This window comes from Schistocerca nitens, chromosome 6 (assembly GCF_023898315.1).
Source record: "Schistocerca nitens isolate TAMUIC-IGC-003100 chromosome 6, iqSchNite1.1, whole genome shotgun sequence".
NCBI lineage: Eukaryota > Metazoa > Arthropoda > Insecta > Orthoptera > Acrididae > Schistocerca > Schistocerca nitens.
Window position 1 is genome coordinate 296970032 of NC_064619.1, and position 23306 is coordinate 296993337.

A 23306-nucleotide genomic window follows, 5' to 3' on the forward strand; every position below is an offset into this window, starting at 1 on the left:
AAAACTGGTAGAAGCGGACCTCGGGGAAGATCAGTTTGGATTCCGTAGAAATGTTGGAACACGTGAGGCAATACTAACCTTACGACTTATCTTAGAAGAAAGATTAAGAAAAGGCAAACCTATGTTTCTAGCATTTGTAGACTTAGAGAAAGCTTTTGACAACGTTAACTGGAATACTCTCTTTCAAATTCTGAAGGTGGCAGGGGTAAAATACAGGGAGCGAAAGGCTATTTACAATTTGTACAGAAACCAGATGGCAGTTATAAGAGTTGAGGGGCATGAAAGGGAAGCAGTGGTTGGGAAAGGAGTGAGACAGGGTTGTAGCCTCTCCCCGATGTTATTCAATCTGTATATTGAGCAAGCAGTAAAGGAAACAAAAGAAAAATTCGGAGTAGGTATTAAAATTCGTGGAGAAGAAGTAAAAACTTTGAGGTTCGCCGATGACATTGTAATTCTGTCAGAAACAGCAAAAGACTTGGAAGAGCAGTTGAATGGAATGGACAGTGTCTTGAAAGGAGGATATAAGATGAACATCAACAAAAGCAAAATGAGGATAATGGAATGTAGTCAAATTAATTCGGGTGATGCTGAGGGGATTAGATTAGGAAATGAGACACTTAAAGTAGTAAAGGGGTTTTGCTATTTAGGGAGTAAAATAACTAATGATGGTCGAAGTAGAGAGGATATAAAATGTAGACTGGCAATGGCAAGGAAATCGTTTCTGAAAAAGAGAAATTTGTTAACATCGAGTATAGATTTAAGTGTCAGGAAGTCGTTTCTGAAAGTATTTGTATGGAGTGTAGCCATGTATGGAAGTGAAACATGGACGATAACCAGTTTGGACAAGAAGAGAATAGAAGCTTTCGAAATGTGGTGCTTCAGAAGAATGCTGAAGATAAGGTGGGTAGATCACGTAACTAATGAGGAGGTATTGAATAGGATTGGGGAGAAAAGAAGTTTGTGGCACAACTTGACTAGATGAAGGGATCGGTTGGTAGGACATGTTTTGAGGCATCAAGGGATCACAAATTTAGCATTGGAGGGCAGCATGGAGGGTAAAAATCGTAGAGGGAGACCAAGAGATGAATACACTAAGCAGATTCAGAAGGATGTAGGTAGCAGTAGGTACTGGGAGATGAAGAAGCTTGCACAGGATAGAGTAGCATGGAGAGCTGCATCAAACCAGTCTAAGGACTGAAGTCCACAACAACAACAACATGCATAAAAAGTTCTTGGTTTACTTGCCACATCAAATTTGGATAAAATCCCAAGGTTTCAATGACTACCTCCATCATCTTCATCAGGGGTAAAACTATCTGTCAGTTTTACCCCTTACTAAGATGGTGGAGGTAGTCATCAAAAGCTTGGGATTTTATCCAAATTTTACACGGCAAGCAAACCGAGAACTTTTTATGCAAGGACTCCATCGCAAAAGACTTTATAGTCATATAATTTCTTATGACTGTTATTTTACACGAGATAGTTTAACCTGCAATGTGATGGATGTAGCATAACATAAATTCTGACTATTTTTAAACACTATGTCACTCTCAGATGTACACCCACTACAACCTCTGTAGGGCGAACAATACTGATTCAATGCTTTTGCTCTTACCCATTGATTGTTCAATCAGTTAAGTTTTGAGATACTCATATTGTATTCAAATACTATATTATTATCATATAACTAATTCTATTAAGCTATTAAGTCCTGTGCAGTATTTATTTTATCTTTGGATATGAACATATAACAGATACACAAATGATGTGGAACATGTGCTTGTTAACTTATCAACTGAGCTATAAATTTGTATCACTAATCATTTGTAGTCCCTTGACAGTGAAACTGTTGTTCAAATATCTCACTTATTAAATTTCTTGGCATTGATTATAATAACTATCTCTGCAGCCAATATAGGAAAGAAACAATGTGATGGAAATAGTTGCTATACATGAGATCCGGAACTTTTACCAAGCCTTATTAACATAATGTAAGCAGTAAGAGAAAAGGGAGATATTAATTCTGCATTCCAAAGCTAGACACAATGCATTATTGGAAAACTCTACACACATTCTTGTGTGTGTTCAAGTGTAGCTAAGTGTATGTGAAGAAATGCATCATCTTTACTGGGCCAGGAAGTAAGGGGTGTTACCTTTATTATACGTAATGTAGTTTTTACTGAAGTTCCTTTTTATTTTATCTTTACATAATTTTATGATATATTCTCTATTTAGTGTTTCTATCTGTGTTGTCAATCACCTATAAAAATACATTGCTCCAAGCAAGTGTTCTGGTTGTCCAAAAAAAGACCCACTTCTACATAATTTTTTTCAAGACTAAATGACATGTGATATGTTAGAGGAGACAAATTACTTACTGCAATGAAAGAAAAGAAACTGTGTGGAGGATGAGTACAATTATGAAAGGTTAAATCTTGGATGTTTAAAATATATTTTTCTTTGGACCATTCCAGTAATATTAAGATGTTCATTGCTAAGTAACTATGGAATACATCATACTTCATATCTTCTGTATACAGTTTTGTTATCTGTCTTAAAATTTGCATTCGAGGGAATAGGATATAGTTGTCGGAAAACAACTAGAATTCTCTCAGATATAGATTTATTAGCACTTTGCTTCTACACAGATACAAGTCCGGAGGCTAACTGCCGTTAGTGGCCAACATCCTCCCAAAGCCCTCTCCTCAAAGATAGCACACTTATACACTGAACAAATATCGATATTTTGGCACTCTATGCCACATAGCCCCCCCCCCCCCCCCCCCCCGCACCGCACAGTATGGAGTATGTCCTTGTGAATGGGGGGGTTTAAAGTTAGGAAGGTAACATACAGTTCTTCTCCATCAGGTGGAGGTGGTCGACTAGTAGGAGACCGGGGGGTGAAACCCGGTACATCGACGGTGAAGTCAGCAAGCGACGCCAGCAGCTGAAGACGACGTCCCGTCCTGGAGTGGAGGTGTAGCACTTCGTCAGCAGGCAGGCGGAGAATCACCTTGACAGAAGGCCTAACAAAGGCACGTAGATTTCCACACGCAGTACTTGTGCTCAATTTAAAGCAGCGCACCACACGAGTTTCTGCACTTCCTCCCTCAACATTGTCACACGTATCACACACCATATCGCCATCTACGACAACAGATAATTTATTGTGAATTCTTGGGTGCACCTGTACAAGCAATGGTAGGGAGGCAGGGAGGTGTGGGAAAGCCATGGCAGGGGGAAGCATCTGCGAAGAGGGGGTTGGCAGGTGCACTGGACTGTGCAGGCGTCAACCTTGGGCGATCAGCTGACAGACAAGGGAGCGTGACCGAAGGCAATGAGGAGCCAGCGTGGATTGAACGGCGTGACAAAGGGCTGTCACATGAAGATGGTAACACAATGGTAGAATCCGAGTGGTTGGCAGTTCGACTGTGAGGGCTGTGAGGAGTGAAACCTCGAAAAGATTGGCCACTCGAATTAGATGAATGCGGAGAAGAAGCAGTGCTCGGCAGAGTAGCACGCTGTGGAGAATCAATAGCCGAATGTATGGTATGAAAAGATGGATGGCTGCTCAAAGCAGGAGAGGGAGAAATAGGGGCAGAATCAGGGAGGTTCACCTGAGGCTAAATGAAAGCCAGTTTCACTCGGTTGAGTGACTGTGGTTACAGATTCTTTTATGAGGAGATCCATGTTATTTCCAGAGCGTTTGATGACCTTGTAAGGACCTGTGTAGGGTGACTAAAGTGGGGCTTTGATTGAGTCATCTCTGAGAAACACGTACTCACAAGAGTCTAGCATGTGCAGTACATACACGTGCAGAGGTGTATGAGTAGCCGGAGGTGGCGCCAGAATTTTGCTGCAGTGCAAGCGCACTCGCTCGAGAAGTGAAGGGAGTTCAGAGGGCCGTGGAAGTGGGGTGGGAGTGACTAATTGTCCAGGCAAAACCAGAGGTTGGCCATACACAAACTCGGCTACGGAACCCTTGAGGTCTTCCTTGAAAGTCGCATGAAGGCCAAGAAGCACGAAGGGCAGTGCTTCTGTCCATAGTGAGTCATGGCAATACAAGGCAGACTTTAAGGTGCAATGCCATTGCTCGACAAGCCCATTGCTTTGGGGGTGGTATGCGGAAGTATGAATTTTGACAATACCACACATTTTACATAAGTCGGAGAAAACTGAAGACTCGAATTGTCGTCCCTGGTCAGTGGTGAGGTAAACAGGTGAGCCAAATCTAGAGATCCACGAATCTAAGAATGCTCAACTTACTGTCTCAGAAGTAATGTTTGAAATAGGCACAGCCTCAGCCCACCGAGTCATCCTGTCAATAGCTGTAAACAAGTAACAGAAACCCTCGGAGGCGGGCAAAGGGCCTACGAGGTCCACATGAACATGGTGAAACCGGCCTGGCGGTTGGGCAAAACAACCAAGGGGTGGGGAAGTGTGCCTGGAAACTTTGTTTTGTTGACACAACACGAATGCCCTGGCCCAAGAATGACAGTCGCGGCGCATGTCTCTCCAGACAAACCGTTCAGATACCAGATGGGTGGAAGCTTTGACACCGGGGTGTGCTAATGTGTGTAATTTGTCAAAGACCTGGCATTGAAGGGGCTTAGGAATGAATGGCCGCAATGTACCAGTCGATTCATCACACCACACTAAGTCAGATATGCCAGGGAAAGTAGACCGTACTGGTTGGAGAGAGGAGGTGTGGTCCGAAATTAACTGCATGGTATCGGGGTCTGCCGATTGCAACCGAGGTAGGTCCGTTAAGTCAATTAAGGTTGTGACAGCACCAACGCACGAGAGAAAATCAGCAACCATGTTGTCCGCTCCTCGGATGTAGCGAATGTCATTTGTAAATTGCTAGATGTAATCGATGTGACGAAAGCGTCGCGGGGGCGGATCAGCCACAGGATTTTTTATGGCAGGAACCAATGGCTTGTGATCAGTGAGCACATATAAATCTCATCCCTCAAAATCAGTTCTGAAGTGTCTTATGACCTCGTAAACTGCAAGTAATTCTCTGTCGAATGTTGAGTATTTCTTCTGCGTGTTGTTTAGCTTTTTTGAGAAAAACTGCAGGGGGGTCGTAACATCATTGTATGTCAGACTCAGTACTGTGCCGACACCATTGTCACTAGCGTCAGTAGTGATAAACATTGTGGCGTCCGCACGTGGGTGAGCAATAGTGGCAGTGGATGCCAACAGCTGTTTGAGTTCATTAAATGCCTTGTCCATGTCTGCTGTCCACGGGACCTTGCAGGTGCCAGAAGTTTGTGGGCCAGCAAGAGCATCTGTGAGAGGAGCCTGCACCACAGAAGTGGCTGGCAAATGTTTACAGTAATAATTAACTGTTCCGATGAACCTGCATAATTCCCTATAGGTCTGGGGGTGTGGCATCTCGAGAACAGGCTTGATCTTGTCCTGTGGTGGTGTCAGACCGTCCGACGACACAACATAACTTAGGAATGTGACGGATGACTGGTGCAGCTGAGTCTTTTTGTTGTTCAGTTCAATACTAGCGGCTGCTAAAATATCTGTCATGACTTGAACACGCTCCTCACTCTGTTCCAAAGTAGAAGCAAAAACTAATATGTTGTCCATGTATACGAAACAAAAGCCTAGATGGGATAAAGTTTGAATGATGAAACGCTGCCACGTTTGGGGGGCATTTTTCAACCCAAACAGCATAAATTTGTATTGAAACAGCCCAAAGGGAGTGGTTATGGCAGTCTTTTCAATATCCTCCAGAGCCATAGGACTCTGATGAAATGCGTGCTTACAGTCCAAAACAGAGAAGTACTTTGCACCTGCGAGCGCATGATTGAAGTCCGCAATGTGTGGGACTGGGTATTTATCAATGATGGTGCGTGCATATAAACACCTATAGTCTCCGACCATACGCTGAGTACCGTCTTTCTTTTGGTCAAACAGGATAGGACTAGCCCAGCAACCGGAAGAAGGTTCAATTATTCCCTTTTGTAATAGATCATCTAATTGTTCTTTTGCAATTTTCATAAATTCCGGCTTGAGGCGGTGTGGGCATTATGATATGGGTGGCCCATCAGTTAGACATAACCGATGAACTGTGCCATTAGTGACTACTGCAATACATGACGTGGCACGACAGTCATATGTCCGTGAAGCGGAGCGGGCGGTGGCAGACTGGCAAAGCTGTGGCACTGAGGGCACGGAAGTACAGGTGTGCCAACCGCTCGTAGGCTGCGTAAAGGCCGCACGCCTGTTAACATGGGCGAGGTTGGTACACTGATTCTTGGTAGTGGGCCATGCCGCTTCGAGCGCTGTAGGCAGGAGTGGGTGTGGCTGAACAGCAGATGGCCGTAGTTCATTGCCACGAGCTTGGGAAGTTAATTGTCCATTCGTAACGCAAGGAACATGAGCACTCGGGCATACACAGTCATTACAAGAGGTGGTGCTGACACAGTTTATAGAGTTCAAAACATTGTCGTTAATGTGCACGGGCACAGGAACACCAGATTGGCATGGACTGACCTTGTCTGTAGCCGACGAATCGTCTGCTTGTAGTGTCGCGAGGCGTTCTGTGGAGGCCAACTCGTGGTGTATGTTGCGGAGATGCAGAGGCATTTCCATACGTTCCATCCACAACTTCGAAGACTTGGTGCACTCCACTAGCCACTTGTCTGTCCAAGATTGCAGCTCCAAGGAAAGGTTTAAACACTTCTTAGCACAGCACACATGTTTGGTGTTAGCTGAACTGTCACTTGGTGGAGCGAAAGGAATATGTTTGTTTAGTGGGGGGTAAAACACAGTATTTTGCACAAAATATAGTGACAACTGATAGTGCTTGAGGAAATCAATTCCGAGAGTAGGTTCTTCAATTGTTGACACTAAAAACGTCCACTCCAGGTTGCACTCAGGCGAAGGTTTCACTGTATACAGAGTATAACCCGAAAACTGTAGGGTAGGCAAGTTCACTGCATGAAGTACTGTTTTGTGTGGTTGCACTTTATTGGTTGCTGGGCGAACTGACAGCAAGGAGACATCTGTGCCAGTGTCTACCAGAAAATGTACACCTGCTTGTAAATCACAAACATAGGCTCGACCACACTTACTGTTGTCGTCCGAAATGGAATGCAACGTTGGATGGTGCCCGTTGTTTACATCGCAGGAGGTGGCACCGCAGCCTACCTGCGGTTGGAGTTTGGGTAAGAACACGGTGACTGGCATTTGTGAGCTTGCTCCCTGAATCTTGCGTGGAAGAAACAGTAAGTTTGGGTGGGCCTGTGCTCCTGTGGGTAGTTGCTAGGTGATGGAGTATGTGACCCAGAGTCTTCCACAGAGGCCGATGCACTGTTGTTGCAGGGAGTTGAAGGTGCAGGCAGGGGGGCTAGTTTAACAAACTTGTTATTAGCAGCACCAGACAAGGGAGTGGTCACGTCCAGAATGCAGTGCACGGAGCTCATGTTGCCTGGCTGAGTATGCTCTGTTGGCGGCGCATAAACGTTCATTTACTGGGCTATCTTCATACACAGATATTGCAGTCTGGACAGGCAAAGGCAGCTTTTCTGTCCAAATTTCTGTGAGCATGTCATCAGGCATAACTTGCTCATCAACGAGAAGACAGATGCAATGCCACAGCTGGGACGGAGACCTGTCGCCGAGACGCTCTTAGTAGATTAGCTCTCCTGGTTTTCGAGACACGCTCCAGTATCGTCTGTTTCGCCACAGCATTCTTCCCTCCTGGGGGGGGGGGGGGTGCTTTGATCAGATCATAAATTAAATCGGCGCGGTCGTGAAGATGGTTTATGAGGCAGGCAAAGCTTGCGTCGTTGTCAAAAGCACAGAAACTGAATGTTTGCTCAACCAGGTTAAACCAGAACTCTGGGTGAGCGGGTTTGAAATCTGGTAGTTTCGACAGATTTGGTACTGCAGTCACTGTGGGGGTGCGCCTATTTCTTCGGACGGAAGTAGAGCATGCAGAAGATAGCGAGTCCAAATTATTGGCATCCCGTAATGCGGGAATCGCGAAATTCACTTGACGCCGGGAGGGGGGGGGGGGGGGGGGGGGGGGCTGAGAAGTGACGGATGCTCGAACAGTGTGTGGATCATAGTCAAAATGTGCATTCTCATTGACGTGGTAGCTTTGAGAGAAGCCACAAGTACTTAAGTACGCCGGTGAATGTCCATTATGCACACTGTATTCACTCGACCATGAGTGGTGGGGCTGGTTATAGATGTCTGGGTAATTACTGTCCAGCACAGAATTGTTGACTTGATTAGAAGCAACACAAGGATCCCACACATGTCCACTAGGATGCACACTCGGTGTGATATTTGCTGTTTGGTGAGCATTGAGCACCTGTTGACCAGCCGGCGTGGAAGGATACCCATGTGGCGGGAACTGATTCGAGTTTGAATTTACTACTGGATTTTCCAAAGTAGCAAAACTTCGCTCGACGCCACGAACTGTATTGAATTGTGCATTCGACACAGGAGTAGGAATGTTCCAAACAACACTCTGTGGAGAACACGTGGAAAGGTCTAGGCTAACAAAGCCAGAGTCCGCGACTGTTGGCGATTGGAAGAAACTGGCGGCAGTCGATGAATTCCACTGCATGTTCGGGTTGAAGGGTTCCGAAGAGTCTTGCGGCATGTCCACTACAATGGCAGGAGTGCTGGAGAGATGTTGCTGAAATCCGGGCGGTGGTGAGTGCTGAAAGGCCATTGTCTAAAGCTGAACAACGGCCCTCGCGTTCGTGAAGAAACCCAACGCGGTAGGCGTGTAAATAACCTTCGGGCGGTGACTCGGATGCGTATTACACAAAAAACGGGGTCACCAGTGAGGGAATAGGATATAGCTATAGGTAAACAACTAGAATTCTCTCAGATACAGATTTATTAGCACTTTGCTTCTACACAGGTACAAGTCCGGAGGATAACTGCCGTTAGCGGCCAACAACCTTTCAAAGCCCTCTCCTCAAAGATAGCACACTTATACACTGAACAGATATTGATATTTATGGCGCTCTACACCACACATTCATTACCAGCTCTCTGTTGCATAGACTGCCTGGAAGAGTCTTGCACATCCTGGTGATATGCAAAACACACGCTTTGGTGGGGGAGGGGGATTGAAATGTAACAGATTATTATGGAAACCATACTGAACAGATTGGTACCACAGCTCTGTTTGTTCGGGGCAAGTGATCACCCAGATTTCAATTGACAACAAGCAGTATAACTCCATTTTTGTATTCCCGCATCTTACAGTTTCCTGCTTTTTAAGTCTGATTTTGTCTGTCCCAAAATAAGTCCTATCCACTGAATACATTGCTTTTCCACCATTAATAATTCCAAGTTGCAACATTTACCACATTTTAAGTTTTCTTTGACATTATAATGGCCCTTAACATTCATTTTCATATAGATTTCTGCAAAAGTGCATCATATTCCTGCCCAAAGCCAGCCTTAGAGCAAAGTAGAAAATTCAGACTACACAAACTGTGATAGATCATTTAATGCAGCTTTAGCATGGTAAGTAAGATTTTTGTTGTTGGCATGTTGGGTCACAGCCACCTGTATTACACAGGGTGTATCAAAATTAATGGCATAAATGCATGCAGTTGAATGTACATGATACTAGAAGCAAAACAGTCTCAGTAAACATAGGGTTGAAAATGCATACCTCAAGAGCTACAAGCAATTTTTGTTATTTGATACTGTGAAACAAATCTGTTCTACTGCAAGTTCTTTGCTTTCCATATTTTGGGAACTGGTAGTGTGGATCAAAAAAAAGAAAAAAAAAGTCCAGTAAACATGTGCTCTAAAATGCATTCCTTAAGAGCTATGAGCACTTGTTCATCTTTCCTAGTTTGAAACACAACTCTTCTAATGATCAAGTGCTCATAACTTTTAAGGTATGCGTTTTAGAGCAACTTGTTTGCTGGGCAGTTTTTTCTTATTTTGGTCCATACTACCATTTCCCAATACATGGAAACAAAGAACTTGCAGTAGAAGAGATTTCACAGTATCGAAGATGAAAAATTGCTTGCAGCTCTTAAGGTATGCATTTTTGACCTATGTTTACTGGGACTTTCTTGCTTCTAGTACTGTGTACTTTCAACTGTATGTGTTTGTGCCATTAATTATGATACAACCTGTATAAAGGTTTGTAGTGTTTAGAAGGGTGGAAAACTATGTGGAGTCATTGCCTTAATGATAATCACAATATGATGATAGCGAGTCTAGTAGCAACCTTCCTTGTGCTCATTGCATTGTATTACAACAGCTTTAATTTAATTTCACGTTCGTTTATATGAATGAACATTGCTTTTGAAGATGGCCATCTCTACAATGGTCTTTCATGAGTTGTCATTACTGCTATATGAAATACACTAATCCATGCTTGGTGTGCAGTCTTAGGTTGGTACAACCTTCCTCTTCATGATGCTCTGTAGGATGATTACAATTTCCACCCTCATTGGCAACAGCTGTCGATTTTGTGGCTATTGTTCTCTGTTTATGAAGATTGCCAACTTTAGTGTTTTAACTAATAGTGTGTTACAAGTTTTATTTACCATAATTTTATAATAGTTATTAATAATAAGTCTCATACTGGAAGACAAATATCTTTTTAATGTGGTTTCATGAAAGACTTTTGCTTCTGTGTTCACACCATTGGACATGATGGAAACGAAGAGGGAAACCTGTGCACATGTTTGTTTGTGTCAGCACTCAGCCACCATCTTTGTGATGGATGATGGATGCTTTGTATACTGTGGTGAGACAAGTAGAGCTAACTTCTGTTAAGAAAAACAAAAACAATAAATTATTTCACATTTTTTAAACAGGAAAAATTTATATTCTTTTAATTTCATATTTAGAACAATATAAAGAGATTGACAGTAAGAGTATTTATTCATTTTCAGTTATTGTGTTTCCTAAGATTTCCAGTATTTTACAGTTTCCTACATTTTACATTTCTTTGGGTCAGTTGTGACAAAGCAGGTTTGGCCCTCACCATCCTACTTTGTCTTTTATACTCCTAATTACAATAGTTAGGACCTATACTAGTTTTTTCTTTTCTTACTGTTATTCTCCCCAGAAAATTTGATGTTAGAATCTGTTACCTGATCACACATTACATGAATTTACACACTAATGTAAATCAATTTTCCGGTGAAACTTATTTATTCAGATCATGCAATTCACTGTTCTGAACATTTTGTATTAATTAGTTTTGCTGGAAACAATGTATTTAAAATGTTCTTGTATGTCAAAGTTTTCGACCTAGAAGGCATCCATAAAAACCTAGTTAGCTAATATATAGATTGAGAGGAGGAGATTATCTGTAAACTGTAGACCAAATTTTGCTCATTTCAAAGACAAGTTTATTTTAGTTCAAATCTAAATAAGTCAGAAGATATAATTAATTAAAGATTTCAACCAGTCCAAACATTCAGCTCACATTGTGACCAAACCAATATCATTTCTGGAATATGTTAACACACTATTGATGGGCTAAGTTTTCGAAACTGAATGACACCAATAACATAGTTGCCGTAGTTAAAAATTGCATAATTTTTAATATGCAAATTTTAATAATCAATATGGATGCCATAGCTAAAAATCAGGTATTCCAATATTGTAAGCATAACTTGGTTCTATATATTTTAATGGCTATTCATCATATTGGTAATTTGATAAACGTAGTCTGGCAGTAATTATTACATCTGTTTAAAACAGAATAATTTGACCTATGAAAATTTCAAATAATAATCAATTAACTAAAATCACATGATGTTCTAGTGCACATCTATATAAGGATGCATGCCTATATGAGGATGAAATGCATGCAATTGCATTATTATGTTTCTAGTTTTTCTTGGAGTTAAGTCTTGGTCTTTATATAACTTGCTCCTGAATTTCAACATTATCTACATTGTGTACTCTATTGTCATTGTTTGAACTAATCTTTGGATTATTCAAGGATATGAGTAGGATTACTAGAATCAGTTATAGAATTAATAGGTAACATCTAAACTAGCCATTGTGCCGTAACAAACAAATACCATTGTTTGTGTGCCTTGTAGGCAGTTTGTCAATTTGCTGTAGGAAACTTTATGTGCCAATTAATTCATAGTTCTCATCCTTTTGGTGTAATATAATTTAAAGTTATCTTTCAAATGTGAATACAAGTAGATCTGCATTAACATTTTTGATCTGTAATGAGACCTGGTCTTTAGCAATAAAAATCAAACTCTGCAAATAAATTTGTAAAGTGATTTTGTGTGAACATTTGAAAATAACTACAGGATTTATCTATGGAGATCAATCCTATTATGAATATTTTCAGCGGGGCCTCTGGTGCAACTACTGACAGCTGACAGACAACATTAACCCACAGGTAGAGCCCCTCCCCCCTCCACCCCCCCCTTCCCCAGCATCCTTACATCCGGTGCCTCATCGGGGAGAGGCTACAACCCTGTCTCACTCCCTTCCCAACCACTGCTTCCCTTTCATGCCCCTCGACTCTTATAACTGCCATCTGGTTTCTGTAGAAATTGTAAATAGCCTTTCACTCCCTGTATTTTACCCCTGCCACCTTCAGAATTTGAAAGAGAGTGTTCCAGTCAACATTGTCAAAAGCTTTCTGTAAGTCTACAAATGCTAGAAACGTAAGTTTGCCTTTCCTTAATCTTATCTTCTAAGATAAGTCATAGGGTCACTATTGCCTCACGTGTTCCAACATTTCTACGGAATCCAAACTGATCTTCCCCCGAGGCTGGCTTCTACCAGTTTTTCCATTCGTCTGTAAAGAATTCGCGTTAGTATTTTGCAGCCGTGACTTATTAAACTGATAGTTCGGTAATTTTCACATCTGTCAACACCTGCTTTCTTTGGTATTGGAATTATTATATTCTTCTTCATGAATTCAAAATTTACTGAAATTAAAAATAAGATGAATGAAAGTGTTGGCTGAAGTGATCACTGTGTTACCTTATGGTTTTATAAACTTACACCAAATGGATTTGAGTAGAGAATCTGATGATTTATGTAAGGGATGGAGTGAAAGAGAGAAAATTTTTTTTGTAAGAGGTTTGATGAAATGGGATGCTTATGGTTGGGTAGCAGAAGGAGCAAGTAAATGTGCTTCTCACTAAGAATTCAGAAAGGTCTGCCTTGAAGACTATTGGTCCATAGTAGAACAACAGAACATCTTGAGTGAGTTTTGAGATGGAGAAAAATATGACCATAAGAGAGGCACAATAAAAGGGTTTTGTCAATATTGGATGAACAAACTCAAATATCTCGATCAGGATTTGGGTACTGAAACAGTTATCTTGGGGTTAGAAAACAAATTGCTTCAAAGAGTGAAAGAATTACTGTTATCTGCCCCCAAAGAAAATATAAATGATTTCTTAACTTATGTGGGAAGAGTAGAAACAGAAAAACCTAATTTTGGGGACCATGAACCCACTTCAGGAAGAGAAAATGGGAGTAGAAGTAATTGCCAAATGAATAGGATGCACTGAGGAGATAAACAAAATTATCACAGGGATAACTGGAGAAGTAATAGTAACAGAAGGGTTAGGGCTGGAGTTAGATTCTCAAGTAACTGGAATGGAAAGAGAAATAGTCATACAAATCAGCATCAGTAAAACTAAGATTTGCACCAGTTGAGGCTCAAACTTGGGCAAAATGTTGAAAGTAGTGTAGATAATTCATTTAAAAACTTGTCTGATCAAATGAGTGAAAATGACAATGAAAATACCATTCCATTGTTACAAATTGAAAACAAGGGCATTCAAGAGGAGATACCAGAAGCTAAGACCATACAAGGAGCATTAACTTTGAAGTGTCTGGCTTTGTAGTCTAATAACAATGAGAAAAATGATGAAATGGTTAACCAAATATTGAATAATGATAGTGATACCAATAGTATCTTGGAGGATAAGGTGAAAGATGAACTGTCAAGTAGTGATGATAAGGAAGATGTATTTGAATTTGTTTGTGATGAAAAAAGTAATTTCATTAGTAAAGAAAAAGTAATTAATGAAGACAGGAGTATAGAGGAAGTAAGTAGTGAAGAGGTTATTACTGTGTGTTACTAGACTTCAACTGTAAACAATTCTGGTTGTCCAGGTGACAGCTTTTCCAGAAAAAAATGAGAACTTGTACAAACCAGAAATTTCAGAGAATAATGATGAAATTTGGAATTCTCTGGTTATGGCTAAGGTACAGGGAGTAGTAGTTAAGTGCCTTTTGGACAGTGGGAGAGAATTAAATGGGGTATCTCAAGCATTTTTTGATTCTATAAACAATAAAAACTGGGTAGTTGCCATGAAGGTTTCTGGAATTTCTATTATTGATGCTACTGGAAAAAGTAAAAAATCTTTATAAAAAAGAATGGATTGTAAATTTTTAGTTATTCCTCACCTTAATATTGATGTATTTTTGGAACTGAGTTTTTGTGTAGAGGGAATTTCAAAATCGATTTTGCTGCTGGAAAATTTTCTTTTGATTGTAATGGTACTGCAAATGAAGTAAATTTTCTTGGCAAATTGGATAATGTGAGTCATGTGGAAGGAGGGTTTCTCTAAGGTAACTTGCTGCAGATCATGGAAATAATAAAAGAGAGGAGGAAACGACCATTGAACTCAACAGAGAAGAAGCAGAAAATATTGATGATTTAAAAGTAGGCCAAAAGGAAGGATGATTTAGCAAAATATTAACGCAAAATGGCACAGTATTCTCTAGAAAACATGGATTAGCAAAAAACTGTGAGTGTAAATTAAAATTTAAAGATCATGAACTCTTTTTTTTTTTAAGAAACCTTATGTAATCCCATTTTCAAGAAAAGAGGAAACAGATAAAAATGATATCATGGGGAATTATAGAAAGATCTGATAGCAGGTATAATAATGTTTTAGAAGTAGTTGGCAAAAAGAATGGGAGTGTGAGATCAGTACTGCATGGCAGCAGATTAAATGAAATTGTGTTAAGGGAAAATGATAGGTCTGCTAATATAGCTCAAATTCCAAGGTGCCAAATTTTTAACTTCTTTTGATGTCAGTTGTGGGTGCTGGACTATTAGTTTGTCTAAGGAATCCAGTCCTTGTACATGCTTTCCTATGTGAAAGTAGCTGTTATAATTCTTGTATGGTGCCTTTTGGATTGAGTATATCAGTTTGTGTATTCATCAGGGCTATGGATTAGTTGTTGGGTAACTGATGTCTTTAATTATATTTGGCAGAAAATCACAGAGTGAAATACAGTAAACTGGTGTAAAAATAACTTATTGCTCCTTTCTTTATCACAACTAAAAATAACACCATAACTGTAACAACAAAGCAAAAAAAAAAAGATATAATTTTAAAATGTCACGGAACATGGTCGCACATAGGATCATAAATATCTGGCTCACTCACACCACAAAAACTGAAAATGAAGCCACTAAAAAAAACAATACAACAAGCCCACTGTTATCAACACTCCCACTCTTGTTTTATTGAGTTTGTTTTGAGATCATTGACAGGGCTTTTCCGTTTGATATGAATATGTCTCTAATTAAAGGTTTGAATAAGCCTGCCAACTGTTTATCAGAATAAACATAATAAACTTCAGTCTCATTATTTTCAACATGTTCACGTATATAATGATATTTAAAGTCAATGTGCTTGGTACGTATGAGATGTTCTGTGTCTTTAATGAGGCAAACAGCACTTTGATTGTCGACATGGAGTGTTGGTTTGTCTAACTGAAAACCAAGTTCATTGAAGAAACTTTGCAACCAAACAACTTCAGTAGCAGCATCTGTAGCTGCTACATATTCGGCCTCCATTGTTAATCTGCTTACACATTTCTGCCGACATGAACACCATGTCACAGGCCCACCTGCTGACAAGCTCACATAGCCTGTTGTTAACTGATGAGTGTCGCAGTCACCAGAAAAGTCGGCATCTGAGTAGACCACCAGTCCAGTTGAGTCAGCTTTGTACCTGATGGTCAGGTCCCTGGTGCCCTGTAGATACTTCATAATCCTTTTAACAGCATGCCAATGATTGAGACCCAGATTATGTAAAAACCTACTCACCATGCTCACAGTGAACATGAAGAATGGCTGTGAGACAGTTGTGGCAAACATTAAGCTGCTGACTGCCTGCCAGTAAGGTTTGCTTTCCATCTCCTTTACCTCATGCTGGTTTGCAGGAGACTGTCCACTGTGCAACATGGTTCCAACATCAGAAGAAGTGGAGTTTGGTTTTGAATCATCCGTGTTGAACTTCTGAAGTAAACAATTGATGTATCTTTATCTGGCCTATATAGATTTCTTTTGTAGAAGGGCTTTGTTCAATTTCCAATCCGCAGAAGTATTTTCCATTGCCCACAGTAATTTCAAACATTGATCCCAGTGCTGTCAAAACATTTTCCAGTATTTTTGGAGACTTACAAATAAGCAAGCCATCATCCACATAAAGTGCCAGGTAAACATCAGTGTCATCTGTTACAGCATGGAAAACACTTTTTTCTGCATTCAGTTGCAAAAACCGAAACATTGTCAGAACCTGTACAAATTTTTGATTCCAACAACATGGTGATTGTTTGATTCCATATAGACTCTTCTTCAGTTTGCAAACATTATTTGAGCCTTCTACAACAAAACCTTTTGGTTGCTCCATGTAAACGTCTTTCAAATCCCCATTCAACAATGCAGTCTTAACATCAAACTGCCTAATTTCCATATCTTATGAAGCTGCTAGGCTAATAAAATTCTGATTGAATGACATCAGACCACAGGAGAAAATGGCTCTTCATAATCAATACCTTCTCATTGTGAATAACCTTTTGCACATAATTTAGCTTTAAAGTGGTCAATTTTTCCCTCAGAATTCTGCTTCACATGATAGACCCACTTACATCCAACTGCCTTGCGGTTGCGTGGTTGTTCTTCTTTAAGGATGTCATTTCCTCTTCCATTGCTTGTTTCCACTTTGATGACCCTTTTGATGGCATTCTTTCTTCAAAAGTTTGAGGTTCAAAGATAATGGCAGAAGAAGCTGTATCTTGGTCCCAAAAACAAGCAGGTAATTTGCAGATTAGACCGATCTCTCAGATTCATCCTTTGATTTTCTTTCATTTGTTCACCAGCATTTTCCTTTTCAGATCTCTCTTGAACGTCTTCTGCAGCATGGTGTCAAAGATGAAATTCAGTATATCTTTGTGCTGTGTATAAGTTATGGGTTTGTTTTCATTGATAGAGACATTGCAGGAGATTGTAATTTTCTTTAACTGTGGATTGTAGAGGTGGTAATTGGTACTATACCTATAATATCCAACCATGATCAATTTCTTTGATTTACTGTCCCATTTTGATCTAAATTTATCAGGAGCATGTGCATATGCTGCTGATCCAAACTTCCTCATGTGTCCTAAAGAAGGAGGTTTTCCCAACCATTTTTCATCTGGCATAACATTGTTATTCTCTTTACATGGTCAGTGATTTAAGATACATGCAGCACAATTTACTGCCTCTGTCCACAGTTTGTGAGACAAGTCTGTACTTAATAACATAGTGCATGCACACTCAGCAATGTACCTGTTTTCTCATTCAATTCGGCCATTCTGCTGTGGTTATAGGGACTTCTTTTCCCATTCATTATACCATTTTGCTTGAAATAATCTTCAAATTGCTTATTTATGAATTCGTTGCCATTGGCACTCCTCAGAACTTTGTTTTTGTTTCAGTTTGTCTTTCAATCAGTCTCTGAAACTCCAGAACACAGAGAAAGTGTCATCCTTACCTTTAAAAAAATGCATGAACCTATATGAAATGCAATCATCCTTGAAACTATGTACAAATGTGCACCTCCAAGAGACGTTTTCTCATCCATCCACACAAATCTACATGAATAAATTCGCCAGGAACTTTTGAAACTGATTCCAAATTTATTTAAAAGATTTTCTTTTCATCTTGCCACACTGACATGGTTCACAATGAAGATTTTCAACTTTCTTCATATTGAAACCAGGCATTAAGTTCAGATCAGCCATATTCTTGAGACCACTGAAATGATTGTGCCCAAGTCTCTCATGCCAAACCATGGTGGAATTCAGGGAAGCAGGACTTGCCTGTCGTACATCTGGTCATTTAAACAACATTTGATAACACCGACTGTCCATCTTAATTCGTGCTGCAATTAGGCCTTAACTGCAAACTTCCATTCTCTTATCATCAAAGATAACTTTAATTTCTCTTTTTGTGACTGCTCCCACACAAAATCAATTTTTCTTAAGCTTAGGAATATATAATGTGTTTTCCAAAGTGTGAGGTTGCCATTTGACCTCAACTAATGACAATACTTCAATTGCTCCAATGCCTTCTGCTTTGACAATTGAGTTGTCTCCAATTTGAACAAATGAATCATCCTACTGAATTGGCTTAAATGTGTTGAACCACTCTTTGCGTAACATCATGTGTTTTGACGCAGCACTGTCAGCTAACCAAATGTTTATGCAACCTGGAGCAAAAACATACGCATGTTCTGCACTCAAAGCTTGGTGTGCAGACATATCAGTTTTCATATTAAGTTTTGCTAAAAGTTTTCTGCACTCAGATGTAAAATGTCCCTTTTTGTGACAGTAGTAACATTCAACTTGTTTTCTACTGAACATGTTAGACGCACCCACTGTTGTTACTGGTATTTGAACTGAACTTGTGTGTTTTGTCCATATTAACTGCTGTGAAGGCTGTTGAGTTTTCATCAGATTGTAAAAGTTTTGTTCTTTTTTCAATAACCTTAAAGTCAAATTATCGAATGTTTGTTGTTCTTTCAATATACTAGTCCCAGGCAGTTGAAAAAATTGCAAACTTTGCTGAAGACTTCGCAAAATTTTACCCATTTTGTCAACTTCTAAAACAGGTTCCCCAATATCACCTAATGCTTGTACCAAGGACCCAATTTGACTGATGTGTTGTGCAATTGTGTCTGTTGGCGACATTCTGTAACCAAAAAATTTCTGCTTCAATGTCATTTTATTAACCGCAGATTGCTGTACATGAAGTCTTTAGTCTGGCCCACATTTCTGCTGTATTTGTGCATGTCATAACACATTGCAATTTGTCAAATTCCATTGCAGTAGATAGAATGAGCATAACCTTCGCATTTAAGTCATCGCAAGTGGTTTGACTCTAACCAGCTTCATTTGGCCTTGGTTTTCCCTCAACAATATTGAGCACTTTTTCAGCATGAAAAATAATTTGCAACTGATATTTCCACCGTTGGAAATTTTTACTATCAAATTTCTGTAAACTGTACATTTTCAATTTGAATGTAAGTCAAACTTATAATACTCAGGTCAAAATGAAAACAAAGGTTTTCCATGATCAAAAGCAATGAATTCACAGAAAAGAAACAGATCCCATATGTATGTGTTCACCTGGGCCCATAACCTGATGCCTTTAATTCTGTTTGGCAGAAAATCACAGAGTGAAGTATGGTAAATGAACATAAAAAGAAGACTGAATTTTTGGGTCATACAATAAATGAAAAGGTAATCTATCCAGAACCCAAGAAATTACAGGCTATAGATGATTTTTCATATCCTATGTATAAAAAAGAATTGAAAGCCATGTTGGACTTGTCCAGTTTCTACCTTAAGTTTGAAAGTGATCAGTCATTTAATCACTCATGTTTAGGGAATTTATTAAAGAAAAATATAGTTTGAAGCTGGAAAGATGAGTGCATGGAACTTTTTGAAAAATTAAAAGATGAATTCATTAATTGTAAAACATTGTATCATCTACTCTTTTGTTTGCCATTCTGTATGAGTACTGATGCTAGTTATTGTGGGCTGGCAGTAGAAATTTTTCAACTCATCAAAACAGAAAATAGTCTTTGCCAGTCAAATGTTGGATACCAACAAAAAAAAAAAAAAAAATTATGGGTTTTCAGAGCTAGAAGCATTAATTTATATATTTGATTTTCAGAATTTGAGAGCTGCTTATTAGGATACAAAAGAGTTGTTTATGCTGATCACAAAGCTTTGAGTTTCTTGCAGACCTCTACATCAACAATTTGAAATAGAGGTAATATACACAAAAGGAAAGGATAACATTATTGCTGATGCAGTGTGCTATTTGCCAGAATGAAGAAGGCATAACATTCAAGAAACAGAAAGGGGCGTTTATCAAAGTATTCTACATGCATGCTTTGAAGGAAGAAAAATCTATGAGAAAAATTTGTGAATGGGTGAGGCAAGAGCAAAATAAAGACCCCAAGATAAAATTCACTAAACAATATTACAATTACGCTGATTTTCCAAAAATAAAACAATGTTATAAGTGGAAATTATGTTTCCCAGAGCAGCATGTGGATACTTTGATTGATTACGTGCATTAAAGTTATGGTCATTAGGGAACAAGAAAACTGATAGCTAAAATACAAGAAACAGTAACATTTGATAATGTATTGGGGCTATTAAAAATAAGGTTAGCCAGTCATTACACCTGTCAGAAAGTACAAAAATAGTAATATTCCATTAAAAGGTTTAGTGCATTCAGTGTAGGTTGATTGATTTATTGATTTTATTTCATGTTCCATACGTCCAGCAGTGTTTGGTTTACAAGGACGTGGAACAATTCAGTTTTTTACAAATACATTATGATAATGTTATAGCATATAAAGGCATTTGAGTACATAATTATATAAAAATTTACACAATATCTTCTTTGAGCAGCAATACAGAAAAGAGACTATATGTATTTTCTTTGAATCATTAAAGCACTACAGAAAAACAGATACAGAGCACAAATGGATACAGAGCTCAAGTTAAATAACATTCTTAGTGGCATTATGTCAATATGTATTATACAACATTAAAATTTTACAATTTATTTATTTATTTAAGAATTCCTCCAGGCTGTAAAAAGCTTTTTTTAGCAGAAATATTTTTAATGTTTTCTTAAACTTACTCTTGTTATGAATCTCTGTCTTTATTTCTGGAGGAAGAGCATTGAAGAGTTTTGTTACCGAATGAACCAAGAGATTAACAACAGTCAATTCACAAGGACCTTGACATACATCTACAGGGATGTGTAAACATGTATTGGTTGTTTTGGACACATTTGCCAAACATGTTAAATATTATCCTATTAAAAGAACTGACACCAAGGGCATTCTTGAAAAATTAGAAACTCATTTTTTTCCATAACTTTCCATTACTTTCAGATAATGAGCTTCACTTTACTTCAGAAAGGTTTTTGCAATTCATAGGCTAACACAAAATTAAACGTATAAAAAGTACTGGTATCTACATACGTTCCTCGAAGCAATATGAGCACCAGAGCAATGGAGGAAATCAACAGTAGTAAGAAACACTTTGCTTGGGATAATTACATATATCAGTTTGAGAACATCATTAGTAATTTGTGAAATGAATCCACTGGTTTTACAACATACATATTAATGTTTGAGGGAAAAAAAAGTTCTAATATGATTCGGGAAGAAATTGATTTTCTGGTGTTAAGTGAAATATCACATGCCGAAAAACTAAGGTTAGCCAAAGAAACAATGAAAAAGAAAGCAGAAAACTGGAAAAAGAGACATGACAACAATGTGAAACCTGTTTTTTTTTTTTTTTTTTTTTTTTAAAAACCCAAAAATGAGAGTTATAAATATGGTGATTTAGTATTGGTAAAAACAAAAGAAAAATGCAGCAAAGTGAATGATGAAATGAAGAAGTTCCTACATGTGTACCATGGTCATTTTGAAGTCATCAGAGTAGCTCATGATAATGCCTATGAATTGGCTTATGTGAAATGAGGGAAGTTTGATTGAAAAATGTACTTGATTTAAAACCTTATGTGATTCCTGTAAGACCTATGACACTAAAGGAACTAATCAACATAGAACTTAATAAGATTGGAGGCATTAATTTTACTGGTAGAATAAAAGAACTACTAAAGAGTCATAGCATTATTTAGGTAGAGGATGCACTACTCTTTTAACAAGTACACCAACTGGCAAATGGTGCTTCCTCAGGTGTATGAGATAGTTCTTTCTTTTCTGATACACTCATCTATATCTGTCATTTAAAAATATTTACAATTATACAATCTTCACACACACACACACACACACACACATACACACACACTTTCTACCTGGATCGTTTTTAATATCTGGCAAGGATTACATCCTCCAGACTTGAGGCATTGGATCCAGTCACGAAAGAACAATTGCAAAGTTTGTAACAGGAGTCTGATTAATGTTCTTTATGTCATTTCTCTGTTCTTGACAATCAGTAATCTTTAATAGTTCTCGTGCGGTAAGTTTCACATATAAGGATTCTCCTCCCTCTTGATTCGGTGACGTTCTTCCTTTGATACCCTAGTTCTGCTCCTACACTCTCTTCAGAGATCCTTTTGCAGTTCCTTCGGTTTTATCTTTATCTCTGAAAACTGTTAGTACTACATATATTTTTCACTTATGGCCTTATCACTTAAAGCAGTCATCAAAAGGGACAAATTTCATGGGTCATGTTAATAGTGTCCTCATCAGTGGAGGCGAAATACATATCATACAACCCAAACAAATCAGTACATCCTACTTAAAAAAAAATACTTTACTACACTATGATTGGTATACCCTTAGGCACGTTTATTGTAACTTACTGCTTTATGAGAGTTTTATTCAAATGTAGAACAAAATAAATGAGTTTACTTTGACTAACAATGAGTCAAGATACTTAAATGATCAGAAGTTACAGTTCTACCAAGAAACTGAATATTACTTGCTTTATATGAAAATACCTTCTACTTTTAAACAAAAGAACAGTCTTACTTTGGCATTATTATTGTCATGACTAACATTGACTCTATTTACTTATGTATTAACTTATAATTATTCTGCATTATGAGAGAATTTCAATAAATTTTGGTATCATCAGTAAAGGAATGTAGAAAAATGTTTCTGTGATAAGGTGTCTTAGGCTACTGTTGGGACACAACCACAACTATTTGTTTCTGCTAATCGACATGATAAATTATATTGGTGGGTGGTTGGTGTTGCATGTTCCTCAATTATTTTTCAAAGCCCTCCTCTTTCAGTTACTTACTCTATTGTCGTATCACTGAGTCTATCCTTTATTTCTTCTTGTGTCGATGACAGGGGGTTTAGGTTAACGTTCTTCAGAATTACCATATCTTTACCTTTTCCATTAAAATGAGGCATTATGCTTCTCTTGTAGCAGTAGCCTACCAAACCTCTTTGATCTGGAACCATCAAAATGTTAGAATAACAAATTTTGATAAAAGGATTTTG